We start from the raw sequence: 17,601 nt of genomic DNA on the forward strand, positions 1-17,601 counted from the left end.
TGCGTGCGTCGGAAAGAGGGCGCTTGCTTTATGTGACGCGCAGAACTGAATAGAGAGAATTCAACAACGGCGAATTTCTGTTTGTTTAACACAGGTCTGGGCCGTTTTCCAATACTCAACTTCGTCTCCGTCTCAGGTTGCGTCCCCGAAACCAATCCCCGATTGTGGGCCTGAAGCGTTTAAATAAAATTGGATTTCTGTACGTTTTGGCTCTCTGGCATCTTATTTGATGTTTTGTGGCACTTGTAGACTAATTACAGCGCTCACAGCTTCAAATTCAGGAAGTAAAAAACAGCTGAAGCCTGATGTGGAGCCGAATTGAGTATTGGAAAACGGCCCTGGATCTCGATTAGTGATTCTGACGCTGTTTCGCACCATCCATGTGGCGAGATGTGGTGCAGTAAACCAACGACGGATCGCTTAGCGTGATCCCTGTAAAACAAACACGGCCTCAGATTTTGGAAACAAAATGGCTGTCATTATGAATGCAGTGTAGCTAATGAACTTTTTACTAATAAATTCATAATTATGCACGCATGTGCACAAATGGCCCATTTAATCGGGTTTTTTTCTATTAGTTTCTAATCTAAGGGTATTGTAGTGATTTGTAAAAAGCCTTTACAATCGTAACTTTTCCTTTGCGCACGAGATTGCCGTATCTAAGCTGGTTTCCTTTCGTGCTGTTTTATAGCAAAAACGATTTAATGAGATTTTCTGAAGAAAAACTGAACAAAGCCAGAAACCTGAGAGAAAATGATCAAAATCGTACCCCTGTACGTTTTCAATGTCCCGCTCACACTTCTTGCCACCAAGGCCATTTGTGTGCATGCGTGTAAATTATGACGTTATTAGTGAAAAGGTCTATTGTATACCGACTGTCTGTATGCGCTGGTACAAACACCTGCTGGTTTGCTTCCCAACTCTCTCTGTGGTCACGGGCAATAAAAAGCCGCATCCTCGAGGTGTATTCTAGACTGACAATTTGGTGAAGAAAGTGGCGTTTAACTCTTGAGGCTAGGGAAAAGGGGGACTTTAACAGAAAGGAATGTGTAATCTTTAGATGAAAGGTAATTCAGAAATTCAGAACTGCACGAAAACATTCGAGACAAATTTTGAGGAAATCTTTCATTTAAAAAAAAGCATTAATTCTCTGGAGAGGTGCCTCCTAAAGCGTTCCTATGAGAGGGGTGGTGCCCGGTAAACATTATGGTTTGGGAAGCAACAGCCATGGAACCAAGTATGTCTAAAGTTTCTGGCAAAACGGCAAAAGGAGAATGGCAGGAACACAAGGCATACTGCATAAAGCTTCATGCTACAAAATGGACGAAAACTGGAGACACCAGTCCCCAGCCGGGGAGTTTGACTTGGCCCGAGCTCCTTATTTTAGGTAAAAGGGACAGACCATTTCATGAGGGCGCCCTTCCAGATTTCGAAACCGTGCATCCATGGCATTTCGAAATTTGAAACCAGACACAGAGACTTCCTCGAAAAGTCTCGATTTCTTGGTGAAACTGGAGATGATACAGCTCTGCATCGTCAGTTACTGACATTCTACGGGACTATTTTGGGATAATTCAAGGATGTCAGGGGTAACTTTGACTCAGCTTTGTTTCTTATAGGCCTATGCGAACTTACAAGCAAGCCGTGATCCAAAAAAAAAATCGCTGTAAGTGATGGGACCAAAAGAATACAAAGAACGCTTGTTATGCCGAATGAGTTTCTGTGTGTGTGGAATGGCATCTATCCGGCCAGACAGGCATGCAAATGACGAACAGCTGAAACTGACTATCTAGTTCACAGGTGATCGATGGAATCGTCAGTTCGTCCTCAATGTGAAACAGTCTGGTGTCTCACAGTCCCCGTGTCCGAGAGCTGGGACCCTGCATGATCAACCCGAGGAATGGAATTCACGGCCATGGGCCACAAAAAAGATCAATAGGTGAGTTTTCAAAATAACATCAGGTTGTGTTGTCATGCATATGATACATTTCACTTTAGATGACGGGACTACTTCAGAGCGTCCTTATCTATGATCGGAAAGTGGCTAACATTTTCCAGAAATGACCAGTGCCGCCAGTGGACCTCCCGGGTTTGACGTTAGGGCTTGTCTTGTGGCCATATGCAGCAAGGTATGAGACGGAGAGACCCCCCCCTGCTTTGTGTCGGTCATTGTCTCGCAGGAATCTGGGGAATTCCTTCAGACATCTTGGGGGGATGTGTTAAGTAACAATAGTCTGGAATGTGTATACAGATTGGACATGTTGGGGGGTGCCCCTCAGTCTCATTTCTTGCTGGGTATATATTCTGACACAAAGTGGGGGTAGTTTCCAGAATGACCTGGAGTCTTCTCTATGTTTTTGATTTGAAAAATGGCCGCCACTGAACTTTCATGTGATAAATTTCGTCCGAACACATCACTCCCCCAAAATATAGATGAAAATACAAAAATAAAAAATAAATAAATAAAAAATGATTACGGAACCTCATAATGGCAGTTTACGCAAAATGTCTAGTTATGCCGCTAGGCATCAAAAATCCCAAATAGTGACAGATATTTGCGGAAAGCAGTCACACATGGGCGACAGTACAGTAGCTGCTCTGAGGTCTTTCAGAAAGACCAGAATTCACGCAATGAGCCATTATGGTATGAAGCGTCATGGATGTTCCTTTCTGGTTGACCGAGCGGCTGGGCACCAGGTTTAAATCCCCGTTGAAGAGATATCACCACAACGTTGGGATCGGTCCTATAGACAAACTCCTTGAAGGATATAGGCATTTACATGTGTACTCATGATCGTGATTGTGCCCACAAGAAAATGCACTACCTCGGTAAAAGCAGGCGGACTGTTGTAATTGAGTAGCCATGAAATAGCGCCCTCTATCATTTCCAACTTCCACCAAATCACTTCCCGCTAGGGACGCTGTTGTTCCGTCATCAGCTCACGACGCTACAAAAAACGCTGCTTTATTGACCAATCTTTCAGAGAGTTGTGGCCATTATTCCTAATTCTTACCTTCAGAAAATGTAGTCCCTATTACTCACATATGTGTTTAATATTCCCGACAGTTTTAAATTTACATTTTGGTGTATATAAAATTAATGGCTTAAACTACATAAATGACTGAGATAGTGTCTTGTTATTGCCGTTGCCAACGTAATGAATGAATGGAGAGCCGCGTCGGAGGCAAGTGAACTGTGCTATTACGGTTACCCACGTCATAAAGGGATTTGAAAAACCATACATTAACGGTTTACCGGTATTTTACTTGAGTGGCCTGATAAATCACAGACGCTCTCGACAAACGTTTAGGCTCGTTTTTATTGGCCATCAACACAGCAGCGAATGAGCCAATAATGCTTGCTCGCCGCCATGCGCCCAGCCTAGAGAGTGGCGGGAAATGGGTCTCTTCCTGTGTGTTGGCAGCTCTAGCGTCGTTGGCCGCCGCATTTAGCGCCATTTCTTTTCCCGCCAAATTTACAGTATCAATTCCCGGGCGTGATGAATTCGCCAAACGCTCCGGCAAACGGTTGACGCTCGCTCTCCGTTCCCCCAAAGCGGAAGGTATCAATGTCCATTATGTACACACATTGTGGGGATTCAGATGGCCCGAATGAGGGCCCCCGATAATGATCCGGTGGGGTGCAATATCGAGAGACAAGATGTATGGGATGTTTGCTTCAATCAAACGGCCTGGAGACAACTCGATTATTCTGGTATTCTCTATAGTAGTGAGTTCATAGCACTGTGGCCTGTAGGCCTAGTGATCGAACCCAGGACTGACCCGGCCTATCGCCCTGTCTCGAGCCAGCGTCACGATTTCTGAATCCCCCCGGCATAACTACGGTACGTTCCCGTTTAAAAACAGGCTGGTCTGGCCCTTTGATCCTGTCATAGATCAAAGGAGCTAAGGATCTTACGGAGGCCCGAATGAGAGGGGAGCCATCTCGGCCGATGTTCATTGCGAATGACGTTGAACCCAAGCCGCAGGGGGGCGGTATAGTGATACCTTGCTCGTCAAGCCTGAGGAAATCCCATCAATTAAAGGACTTGCAATGGGAGGAGTGGGGACTGCTGTTTTAATTGTATTCGTGGGGAAGGGGGGGTTGATTCCTTCTCTCGCTAAATTGGATTTCACGGTTGTTTCATCATGGTTACTTGGGCCTGTTTCCTCGGATTTGTTCGTGGCGATTAGCAGCGTCGGCGCTGGGTATTACACCAATTAAGACCAATTTGCGGGCGCGCTGATTAAAGCGAAGCGCGTTTCCACACGCGTGTATCTATTACCAAAAAGCCCAAGGGAGAGACTCTTTATTAAAACCCGATTGTGCGCGGTTTTTTTTTTTAATAGTTGGCACCCACTTCGCTTTCCGAAATCTTTCCGTAAAGCAGAGTACGTCATGACAGGCTGCAGAGTTCCAAAGATCGCGGAGCAAGGGGAAAGGAGGACACAGTGGCGACGCTGTTGCGGCATCTGCGCGCTATACGACGGGTCCCGATTGAGCGTGGCGGACCTTGGGAGGATTCCCCGGGACAAAAGCCCGGTCGGGCCGGCTGGAGCCAGTCCGTCGAGTCGCTCCTTTTTACGGTGCACTCGCCGTTCCGCTGCTTGGTATTCATGGCGTGATGGTAATTCCGACGATTTATTTGCCAATTATCTTGTTTTGTCCGCTGTAAATTATCCCCAGTTATGTGGGTTAGCGCCGTTTCTGTATTGATCGGTTTTCCTCGACCTCTCCCATCCTCTGTGCTGTGGGCCTATACAATACTCCCCCCCCCTTTTTTTTTTCCTTTTTTCAAAAGCGAGGGCAAGCAATGATGGTTCTCCGTTTGCCGCACAGGTTAATGGCCCATGGTGAATTGAATCCGTGGGGCGCCTTTTCCGACTTCTAATACAAATCACTCAGGAGACAATGCGAACGCCATTCGTTGAACCGTGAATCATTGCTTAGAAATTATCAGACCTTTCTCTAGATTTTTTGGGTGATTTCTGTCTGAAGATTTCTCTTGTTGTCGGGTTTTTTTTTTTTCAATTTGGACATTGGAGGTTCGTGTGTCCTATATACTCTGACTGGTGTAGATGTCATGAATGACGATGTATTTGTCCTAAATTTTTCCAGCCTGTGGCAAACTACTAATGGCAGCGGTATAGTGGCTGGTACACTTACTGTACGTGTATGTGTCGAAGCTTGGTTACCTCTAACAGGGGTGGCTGTTAATAAGAGGAAATTTCAACAACCTTGTATTAATTTGTTTTGTTTTGTTTTGTTTTTCCCTTTGTTTCATTTTTGAAAGCCCAACGGGGCGGAGCAAAACTCCAAAAAGACACCAAAGATCCGCCAATGACGCGCATGCACATCATTGTTGTCGGCGTTTTGTACAGTAAAGTTAAGTTTGGCCGAAGCATCGTCTTTCCCCCCGTGAATCGTTTTTGTCAGCGTAACCACGTTGACAGGAAAAGGACTTCAAGATCAGCATTTTTGGGGGTTGTTACCCGTTCCTAAAAGCAAGGAAATAGGCATAGGCCTGTTTCAAAATTTAACCACAATCGCCATTTATTCCCGAGACGAAACGATGCTGGGAAGAGTTTTCACTCCAGAAACCATGCACAACGCAACCTACGACTGAGCGATTGAGAGCCGATGGGCGTATCGCGCACAATTTTGTACCCCAAGCTTGGATTTCTTTCGGTGCTGATTTTCTGGCCTGTAGTATATACGTACATACGCAATGATTTCTCTTAATGTGTTGGCTGGTTTTGTGGGATTGGATAAAATGAAATGGATTTAATTTGCCTAGTAGCAAGAGGCAGCTGATCCAACTGAACCGTTTATAAGGGTCGACATTTGGGGGGCTTTCAACCCTGGAAAGCTGTGACTGTTTCGCCCTCACACAGTCCGGCGGGAGGATTAGGGGAATAGAGTTAGGCTTGGGGTTCGACCTGACGATTCACAGCCATGCAAGAACAGGTTTACCTGTATTAAGTATGAACAAAAAAAATGTCGGCGCAATATACTATACTAAAGATGTTGCAGTTATGGAAATAAGTATACATTTTATCTGTTTGCATCGCTTCGTCAGTAAACTGGCCAGTGTGTTTCCCATACACGGCCAGTAGCGGTGTCAACCTATGAAATCAGTCCAAATGGGGTTGTCCTCTGGCCTGTTGGTCGGCAGTAGTTCTTTTTCTGACGCAACAATCAGTTTTCATCGTATCGTCAAATGTGGAGTTAAGAGCATCAAAACGTTGTAAAAAGGAGAGGAGAATGTTGCCTCGTATCAGTTCGTTTCTTCAGACAATGCTGCAATGTTGTCTTTGAGGGCCCACCAAGGTGTATATTAGGGTTATTTTCCTCGACGTCCTTATTGTCACTCATGAGGGCGTAAGCCTGAATCGCAATTGTTCCAATGTCGAGATTGGAATGACCTAGTTCTACGCGTTATAGTAATCGAGAGATAATGTAAGGAGGCTACATATTCATGACTCTGAATCTGGAAAATCTCCGAGCCTGCATCTTCGTAGTGGTGACACTGCTTCTCTTTCGGCGAGTTACCGGGAGCAGTTTCCCCCCGATCCAAGCAGCAATTTGCCGATGGCTTGGCCGGCTCGGCAACTTTGAAATCCCTCCCTGAATAGATGTCCGGCGCGCGCGCTTGAGCGCTGACACAATACACCTATTTGGTATTCCCGCTGTATATAAGAGGGTCATGTTTTTTCAATGAATGCCTGCATAAAGGGGAAAGGCCCGTCTATAGCAAGCCAATTAAGAAATGGATATTGTCAATGATGAAAGGATTGGGCACGAGCTGTGTGTGTTTTCAACCGCCCCAGCACCCCCCCACATCTGCTCACAATGGGACAAGAGGTGGCAGGTTAAAGACAAAAAAGTTGGCCTCATTAAAAGTCAGATACATGTACAAGTTGAACTTCTTGGACAATTCTTGCACCAAGACACAGGTGCGGGTAATCTTGGGCATGCAGTATAGTACGCCTACTCGTTCTACAGTGCTCAGAGGGAATATGCTTAGTAAAAAACATCTGTGCGGCTAATCTGTTTCCGGAAGGGAATTTACTATGATTGAAAAGGGAGGCTAGCTAGCATAATCCGTTTGATGCGTGCGAATACTCGCACGTCGAACCAACTTTGATGTTAGGCAGTTTTAATTGCGTGTTTGTTCGGATTTAACATTTTAATCCCGAATACTCAGAGTGTAGAGTGACCTCTGCAATGCGAGATTAAAGTTTCAAATTTTCACACCAAAGACGGAAATCTCCACTAGAAACAGTCGTTGAGTGAGATATTTAAGGATGGGCTCGCTTAATACGGATTGCAGGCTAATACAAAGGCCCGAAATAACCTGAGCGGAATAAAATAGTAATGTTTGGAATATCGTCTCTCGAAACTAGAAAGTTTCGGCAAATACTCAAAAGAAGAGGACTGGAAGGCATTTCTGTAAATTTTTGAACAAATGGAACCCTCGGAGTGTGCTCTAATTTACAGTTTACAGTGGAGTGCAGGCATTATTTTTTTCAAAATGGCGATTAATTTCAATACGGTATTCTTGGCGGTGATCACCTTTGGTCGGTGACCTTTAGGCTCATTGACTGGTCTTCAACGTTACTTAGGGCTAGAGTCTGGTTCCCAAGCCAAATACCGACTCGAGGGAGATATCCTACGTCTGGTAGCCGTCACAGCGACTTCATTAAAAGAAGAATTTTTATCTCCCGTTCCTGAAATTCTCCGAAATTGGCCAAACCGATTTCTTTGATTCTCTGGTGCTGTTGTCAGTATTCGGAAAGTGGGCCTATCGAAGTGGCTTTCCCTCGAAGAGTACCCAACATCCATTAAAATGTTAAAACGTTTCTCAGTTTTTCTTTGTCTTATTTTGCAAATTAATCTCCAATTTTCCACACCTTTGATTATCATGAATGTTTAAAGGCTAACCTAAAAATAGGGGAGGGGCACCCTAAGCATTACGTCATACTCTATTCTTACGGTGACGGCTACCTTACCTCAATATTGATACGGCAGGGAACCAGCCTAACTGTGGGCTTCCACAGCGCCCTCTTGAGGTCCACAAGATCACGCCGAGGAATTAAGAGCAGCTCTTTCAAAAACAGCGATGAAGTGATAAGGGGTTGTTGCTTTACTTGACTGACTGATTGGCTTTGTGCGCTTTGCGATTTTTCCCCTACACTGTCTACCAACGGCACTGCATGTAGCTGGTTCCCAGAGCCTCGTTACATCTCACTAACTTCATTCCATATGGTGCAGCTCTCACATTTATCACCCTCCTCAATTTGGTCTCAACGAGGTGGGTCTGACTTTCTCTTCAAAAGGTCAATCTCGCTTGGCATGTGCTTGCGCGGGAAACACATTTCGAAGTCTTGAGTGGCTGATGAATTCTACAAAGGAACTGTTTTGTCGGTAATGACGTGTTGAAACTGATTGATTCCATGTTATACACGAAGTAATGATGGATGTGATTTTATGTTGTTCCTATTTCAATCCTCCTTTTTCATTGGACTAGTTTTATTTTTCTTGTCATTATTATCTGCTATCTGGTGAATGAAGTGCTACTTTCAAGAAAACTTCATAGTTGGATCAAACCTCTATTTCTGAGGTGCTATCCACTCTGTTTGCCGTGTTTATTCATGAGTATATCTCTCACCCGTTGAAAGCCTCACAAAGAAAGAATTTTGCAAGAGCTGTTCGGTTTATTTGGTATTCAGGTCGCTCTATGCGTCCATTACCCCTCGAAATAAGACGTTCCCATGCTTAAGTCGCTGGATCAGGTAAATCAAAAAGGGAACTTACGGTCGAAAAACGGGTAAAAAGGCCTTTTCGAGAAGCCACCGGCCCAGATGCATACGGGCCGGAGATGATCCAACTTCGTAAAGCCTCTATCAACTTTCCATGAAAGTTTTCCTCCCGCAAATGACGCTGGGGAGCGACGGCGGATCATCCCGCGGCCGTGTACACGATATGTCTGCGCTTCGCTCTTTCATTTCGAATTCCCGCCCCGTAACAACGGCGTCCGGCTGCTCCGGCAGAAAGCTACGCTTCGACTCACCACCAGGGGGACTTGGCAGCGGATCATGGGATTATGCGCAAATGCAGCCATCAGAATGAAACCGTCTGCGGGCGAGATACGGGCCGGGTAATTTGTTTCTGTTTTGTCTTTTGCCTTCCACGTTTGCATATTCATCGAACCATCTCCGTAATTGTGATCTTCTTGGATGAAATCCACATGTTATTAAACTGATCATGCCGGCTGTCTGCATGCCCCCGGCACTTATGTCCTTAAATCTACGGGGGGAGGATATTTTCCTCTTTTGAGGCAATTTGAAGTAAAAGCTTCAGCAGAAGGGTCATGAACCACAAATACCCTGTTCGAAAACATCACTGATAAAAACGGAGCGCCCTGACCCGAAGAGCAGCTTTGTGCGGGGAAGAACTTATCTACAAAGTGAGTCTAATTTTTTTTTCACAGTGGTGTGGAGAAGGAATCCTCGTTTATTTCAATTTTCTGCTTGAACTGCTTGTCGTCGAGGCCGGCGTCTCCGAGTGATGGCAAATCCCATCAAAACCGACGAAATTATCCGCCTGGGCAGTCATTAGATACGACATCGTTATCATGATGGGTCCAGCCAGTCGGCCAGCCTCCTTGGTGACACGATCTCTCCGCCCCCCCCCCATCCCCTGCGTCCATATACCTAATCGGCTCTGGTTAAAACTGACGGGTATTCCCGACAACCAATCATGGGTGATTCTTTGTACTTTCTCGTAGTGTACTGTGCACGTCCTGTTTTGACCTCCCCCCATTGACTCCATTACATTCTGTTACGTTGTATGCGCATGCGTGCGCACGCGCGTGCGTAGATTTCCTTGCTGAGACAATAAGTATCCGGGGAATTATATTGCTTTTTCACGGGAAGGGGCACATTTACAAAGAGAGGATATTAAAGTTGATGGGACATGCTTAATAACTCGCGTGCATTGCAAGGACAGGATATCATCAAAGACTTGCCAGGGTCCGCATCGGAGATAAAGACAGCGATATCCGGTCCGTCGATCGCGTCGGATTAGCTTCGATGGCGAGAGTGGCAAGCCGACATTTGGAAAGAGGGGACACCATTACGGTCTTTCGTAACCAGCGGCGCGGGGTTCTTGATTGGTTTCTTGAAGCACCGGGTGTGCGGGACACGCTGCAAGTTTTGGAATCAAGCAATGAGAATCCTTGCCTATAGACATTTTTGTCAAATGACAATCCTCAATGACCATTTATAAACCATATTTAAAATATTGATTCGTAAACATTTGCTGTTTGGTGCAGTGATGCACCTTAAAGTGAGGAAACACGAATCTTAAAACGGTTTTTATTTACAGTTTTACACCTTATGGAGGTTTTTGTTTTAACTCTTCTCTTCATAGAATTGTTTACTTTATTGTATTTACTTGTATCATGAATTAAAAAAAATAGTTGAAACTTAAAAAATGTTGCAAACTTGTTTCAGAAAATAGTTAAAGTGGTCAAATAATTGCCTCAGATCGCAACACAGAGCATCTAGAATCCAATATTTTCCGCTTAAGGGACCCGGACCCCACGCCGTTCAGGTTTCGTGTTCCACACTCACATTAGCTCGATCACGATTATGCCCCCCCCAACACCACCACATTTAAGAAGTGATTGACGCCAGTGCCACGAGTGACAAAGAACCCTTAGTACGGTGCAATTCAGACGGACAGCGAAAATATCAGTTTCACATTTGAGTAGAGTTTGGTCTGATGTTCTTTCCACTTCCAGTGAAGCGTTATTTTATCCTGTAACTGCGTTTTTGTTCATGTTATTCCTACAATTTTCAATCGTCACTGAAACATCAACCGTGAGAACTTGTCATAGATCTCACACCTGTCATGGCCATACCGTTTTATGACCTTGACCAAGGCATTCCAACATTAGCAAATGAAAAATAGCGACAACAACATATCTAATAGCCAAAAACGGCTTACCAGAGAGTTTGTTGTGTGTTCTGCATGGGGGACTGTATGTTGTGAGCTTTGCAGATCGTCAGAACCTCTCAATTTGCGGGGACGCTCAAAACCCGCTAAGACAGTCTCTCTCACACCCTTCTTTTTGGATGAAATGTTTCCAAGGAAGGGTTCAGAGTTAAGCGCTCTGACGTCAGCACAAACGTCAGGACTAATCTCTGTCGAGCTGCGCTGATTCATATTCGCTTTTGGTTTTTTTCTTCCCCGCCAACAACCTGGCGCAGACGGGAGTTCAGTAACACTAGTCGGGGGATGACCCGGAGGTTCGAAACCCGTCCCTCGCCCGTCGCAAGGTGGTGTGCCTCTCTCCTTCTGAGGCCCGACTGCCAGCAACCCGCCGATGTCACCCAGTCGCGTCCGATTGGGTGAAGACTTCCACCTCGTGTACTGCTGTCATATTTGTTTTCATGGTCTCTCGGATTTGGAGGATGTTGCACAAGGACGATCAGAAAGTCCGATCCGTCTGTTTCTGTGATAAACCAAGTCCAACAGTTTATATGCATGTCGTCCGTTTTGTTTGGGGGCTCTTTTTCCCAGTGTAGTCCTTTCTCTCCGGCGAGAGAGATGCGGTACATTTTCTTAATAAGTTCACGGTATAAGCGGACTATCATCAGATGAGTTTCTCGTTTTAATATTCTGTCGCTTGCCTTCCTGTTCGCTGGTCCTCAACCCTTCGGTTTTGGTTTTTTTTTGGGGGGGGGAGGCATACATAGAAGATGTCTTGGGTGTGAGATTCAAAACTTGCTGCAGAAGGGCATCGTGTATTAATTAAATAGACGATATACTGCTAGAAAACGAAGGTTTGAGCCGTCCTTTAAACAGGAAGTAAAACAGAAAAGTTGCTGCAAACTGCTTGCTGGCTAGAGTTACTTGAAAATGCACAAATCGAAATAGTAAGAGGGCTTGACGTATGGATCGAGGCAGAACGTTTTCAAGGGCAAAAAGCAGATAGTTTGGCAGTCAGTGGGACGTGAACAAAAACATCCTCACAGAAATCCTAGGAAATGCAAAAAAACAAATTCCACTGAATGCATAAAAAGTGATTTACTTTATTTATACACTCGGGTGAAAAACAGTGGAAAACATGCTTGTTGAGACTTAACCCTTGCAAAGGAAAAATGCACCCATTTTGATCGTGTAATCCGAGCGGGCACATTTAAGTATTAAAATTCAACTTGGGGGCCCGCAGTTAAGATTTGTACTGCAAACTGGTTGTCGGAGAAACAAAAACCGAATCGCGAGTTGAGGGGAGATTGGCCGACAGACCCCATGCAATGGTTCTCATCACACGGGTGGTTTGTCGCGACAAGACTGCCTGCTCGGGGGCTCAGTACGCGTCGGGCAGGCAGCAGCCGGGCCGGACGGCCGGGTGCCGGGTATAATGGGAGCCTGGAACTCGCGGGCTGCGGGGGCTTTTGGGCTTGCTTCGCCCCACACGCGAGGCACCTCGGGAGATACGGCACATTCATCTGCTCACAGTCCACGTTAACTTTGCATTATGAGCGGTGGCATAAAAGAATGGGACTACTAAACCTCCACGCCTTGCATGCAACAGGTCCGTTAATAACAAGAGCTGTTTTTTTTCCCCGAAACCATCTCACAGTCGGGCGGCAAGGTCTTGGACTTCTCTTGCCCGACTTTTTTTAAACTTGGCATGCATGTAGAGACAGTCATTAGAAGTACATCTGTGAAGTTTCAATTCAATCCGACGTGGGCTTTGTTGGTTTGACCATTGATAGTTTATTTATTTATTTAAAAATCTTTGGACAGGATACACAATCAGCTCAAAGGTTGTTTGACATCATGGTCCTGTATAATACAGAGAAAATGGACGATTAAGAAAGTAATAAAGGTAAGAATAAAATTGATCAACCAGGGCAAAAAACTGTTTGAAAAATCCTAATTGAAAATAAAGCTTCTTATACATAATATTAAAACCATGAAAAGAGGATGCATTCTGGGATTTAGTTGGTTGGTTGTTCCATATAATAGCCCCAGAATCATGAGTTGAAAGACTTCTTAACACATTCCATGTTAGGCCTAGGGACCATAACATAGGCGTGGGGACCATAACAATAGTGTCATAACAAGTGTCAGCCCGCGTGTGTTCAACCCTTATCGATGGCTGATCCTTCTCGATTAACATTGGCATTGGCGATAATGGCAAACCCAATTTGCCTTTCAAAATGGTGTCAAATTCATCGGAAATGTTGCCAGAAGAGCTTGTGATAGTTCGGTCCAAACAATACATGGCGACGAGGTTGGAAAAATGTCGACGGTTAGATTTCTCCCCACCCCGGTGATTTTGGGATCAATTCAAACGGGGGGCCGTTCGCATTATAAATAGACAACAAGAACCATACAGCCTACCGGGTTGTCGATTTGGGGGAGGGGAAAACCACGTTCTGAATGGGAGAGGTTGATCTTTTTTAACAACGCCATATTAGCATTTCGTAAATTATTTCAGGGGGTTAGCCTGGGCGAATTTCATAAGGCGGTCACTCCGCCCCGACCAACAAAATCTATAGAAATACAACTGAAAGCGTGTGTAGGCTATAACAAACACCGACGACCGTCGCGTCGGCTTGTGGCCGTAGTAATGCCAGTCAGTTCATGGATGCGGAATAAACCCTAGCGGTAGGGCCGGCCGAGCTCATCACCCTGAAAAGCGCCCCCACGGTCTCTTTTGGAAAGCGGAATCTGTTTGGTCCCCAAAGTGGCGGGATTGTCTGGCTGACCCACAAAAAAAATGGACAGAAAATAGAACGATTATTAGGACAAGACAATAATTTAACTTCTGTTGGAGAAACCTCCAGTGATGTCAGCTTGCGTATTACTGAGCCCGGAACTTGGTTGATTTTACACTCTGCTCAGGGGGGGCTTAAGTTAGTGCAATCATCCTTCAAGTTCCCATGAGTCGGGAGAACTAGAAGGAGGTCTGCCCGATAACTCCATGTTTTTGTTGTGATTACCGTGGGAGACGCTCAACTCCGCAAATGCAGTGTGACAACGCTCACGCGTCCGTCGGTCTAATCGTCTCCAGAAACAAATGTAACAAAGCTGTCTGTGGCTATTCTTTGTGACGTCACATCTTTGCTGGTGAGGTAATGGGTACGTTCAGCCGATGAAGAAGAGCTAGTATGTGCAAACAATTGACAGTCTGTTTTTTGGGGTTTTTTTTTTTCTTGTTGCTCTTCGTTTTTCTTGACATGAAACTCCACAGCACCAAACACAGCAAGACTGGCGCTGGCGTGGACCTTTAAACCCGTTGAGCGGAAACACATCTGTTCTTCCTCTATACAGGATCATTGGACCATCATCTTCATTCCGTTCGTAAAAGGGCTCCGAAGACTGCCCAATTACTAATGCACGGTGAGCGACCGACACGGAGCGGTGTCGGCCTCGGTGATCCCGACCCCGTGGCTTCTGCAACTCGCGGAAATATCAGGCTGGCCCCCGGGGTCCCACAGGGGTGTTACCCCCATCGCTGGCACGGACGAGCCGCCACGGCGGCACTCAAAAGGGGCCGCTGTAATTGTAAGTGTATCAGACTTGATCAGCAGTTTGTCTAACGGACGCAAAGCCGGGGTTACAAACCCTGCCGCCGGTATGCGACGTGGCGCCTGCTAGCACGGCCCCACGAGCTCCGGAGGGACTCCGCATGTGGGCCCGTCCAAAGACTCGCTACCAGCAACAATTTCCGACCCAACTACCAATCAAGGAGTAATACAATTAGGGCTTAAATCATAGGATTGATTTCACTGGCGCGGATTGAATATCCCAATTGAGAGTGGCTCGGTCTGGGTTGAGGCTTCCACAGCGCACATAGTGTGAGGAGCGAGCCAGACCCAGCACAAACTGATGAACTGTTTCCTTTGTGCTGGCCACGATTGTCGATATTGTTGAGCCAGTAGTTACAGCAGTTGGTGGGAATGGCGCGTTTAAAATCGGCTTGCTCTTGTTGGCCGGTCTGTTGTGTGCCGCGTCGGCCCGTCAGAACTCACCGCGTTCCCGGCAGGGGCGATAGCGGGGCACCCCGGCGGCGGCGTTTGAACGCGCTAACTTGTTTCCACACTCCCGCAGCAGCGGGGAATCTGTGATTACCGAATCAAGCGTCATGCGAAGAAATTAGTTGGCCCCTCGAATCCCTGGGCCCAAACGACAGCGGCGCTGTTTCGTGGAGGGAGACGAGGTTGATTTTCTTTTAGTCAACAACAAAATGGCGGGTCCAGAAAGGAGTAGTCCACCAACTTTAAGCCCCATGGAAAACACCTCATGGGGTTCCGAAACAAAAGTTAAATTTTGTCTGGTCCCTAATAGGCTCTCGATGTCTCCACGATGTCAATGTTCCAGTAGGTTCCTATGTGAGCGGAATAGATGTATTGATATCCTTTGATATTACATACCTTGGTGTGATTTATAAATTCAGATGTGTTTGAATGCATTCCCTGTAATTTCAATGCATTTTATATCAATACCTAGTTTTATATTCTCAGTGAGTTTATTCATGTCTTATTTTACACGTTTTCATAGATTTTGTGCTTAGTAAATTCCATTGTTATTACCGTTATTTTGTGCTTGTGGGCTTGTCACACAACGGACGAAATAAAAAGAAAGCCCTGCTGTAGAAGATCAGATATTTTTTCCTGCCATGAACAAGATGATTTGTGTGGGGATCTGTTTCGCAACAGTGAAAGCGCATTTCGTGGGATCATAGCTCCATGGTCGGGATGACTACTTGCTGATGGGGGAACAGAGTGCAGCCGACAATTTAAACTTCCAACCCCCCCCCCAAAAAAAGAGGGCTGGGAGAACGGCAGGTGGCCTTCCGCTTGCATGCGGTGAAATCACTTCGCCTTCGAGTTTCGACCCGTTATTAATTGATTGTTGGGGTTCTTGCCTCTGTGTAAGTTCCCCCGATAATGCGACGATTCTCGCTGCCGAAGTATGACCGATTCGGCGGCGGGGTAGTCTCCGACCGTCACGTTCTGTGTCTATGTGTTTCCTTCCTCTCGTGGTCTATACACGACTCAACCTCTGTGACATGCAAATGAAGAGGTTGCCCTGGTTCCGAAGAATGTTCTTGAAGACGCGTTGATGCGTGCCCTATTTTTTTTTTATAGATAATCCAATCTCAACCGCGCGTCACCATTTAGTACGGCATCCCGTGTCTTCTCCGTGAAATTTGCGATCTCCTCGCATGGAGATGCGCAGACTTGGTCCAGTTTTCTGATAGGCACTGTGTAGTGAAACCCTTGTAGTGGTAATGCGACCTTGTAACATGAGGGTTGCAATCAGAAAAGAAACAAGTTTCCCAAAAAGCTATTACCTATTACTAGTTTTAAATTAGAGGTCCGTCCCTTCAGCGCAAAATATTACAGAACAGTGACCTTCCTGACAGAAATACCGACGAAAAGTGAAAGACAAATGGGACTGGGGTTGTAGACAACAATCGTGGCTGAAAGTGAAAGATAAGTCTGACCCCGAGCTTGGGATACCGGGATGCGGCTAGATACTCAACGAGTCCGACGGCGCTGACCCCGAACAACCCGGTTTGCTGATGACTGCCGCGTCGGAACGGGACAGCCGAGCTATAAACAGACAAGAGGGCGGTTAAAAAAAGGATCCTTGAGTCGGCATCGTCGGGGCACCCCACATAACTCTCTCAACCTTCTAAAACGATTTGAACTGGTGTAACGACCAATCTATAAAATATTCTTTTATCATTAGCAGAACAAATACATCAAGGGCCCATAAAGATGGTCAAAACTTCTGCGGGGCCGGGCACTGAGCGGTTTTGCAGCCTCGGCGGGAAGACTGGTGGCGTCGGCCGTAATTCGTGAGTTAACAAGGGACAAGGCCCGGGCCGGCTGGGCCCGTCAGCTTGCGTTTTTACCTTCCTTCGTTTGAAGTTTTTTCCTTGCTCGCTGGTACAACGTATGAACCCAGCAGACCTTCAGAACTCCCTTCCGTGTCCCCGCAGTCTCCCTCTGTTATTCTAACTAATTAGAAACCGTTGACGTTCAGGCTGCCGCTTTTTTTTTCTGCAGCGGCCCACCAATTGGTCTCTACAGGGCCGCTAATGAGAAACACACATGCCACTCGATGGGGCCTGGGGGCCTCGCGGGGCCGGGCCAACTGAAGCCAAGAAACATGCTTCGCAGTGCATTCTTCTCTCCGTCTCCCCCTCTTTTCGTATCCTTTCAGAATATCCCCCCCCCCTCTATTCTTATAGTTGTACAAGAGAGAACCAACTTCTCGACATGCCCGGGGTATAAATTGGTCGCAGGACGGGGCTCGTTGGGCGAAAAATCTGACAATTTCCGAAGCAATCCGGATCACCTGCACCTAGCTCTCTCTCTCCCCTCTGTTTTTTTTTCCCTGGCCAATAGAGTGCACCTGTAGTGGCCGACGGGCTTTTGATCCCAGGGTCCCGCGTGGTAACACTCTCGGGGCTTGGCCCAGCCGGGCTTGGGACCGCGGAGCATGCATGCGGGCGACTCAAGCCTCTCGATACCACCTCGCATTTTGCACCGGTGCTCTGCTCG

Source organism: Acanthaster planci, linkage group LG13, assembly GCF_054643075.1.
Source record: "Acanthaster planci isolate LZ-2023a linkage group LG13, COTS_SCS, whole genome shotgun sequence".
Taxonomy (NCBI): Eukaryota; Metazoa; Echinodermata; class Asteroidea; order Valvatida; family Acanthasteridae; genus Acanthaster; species Acanthaster planci.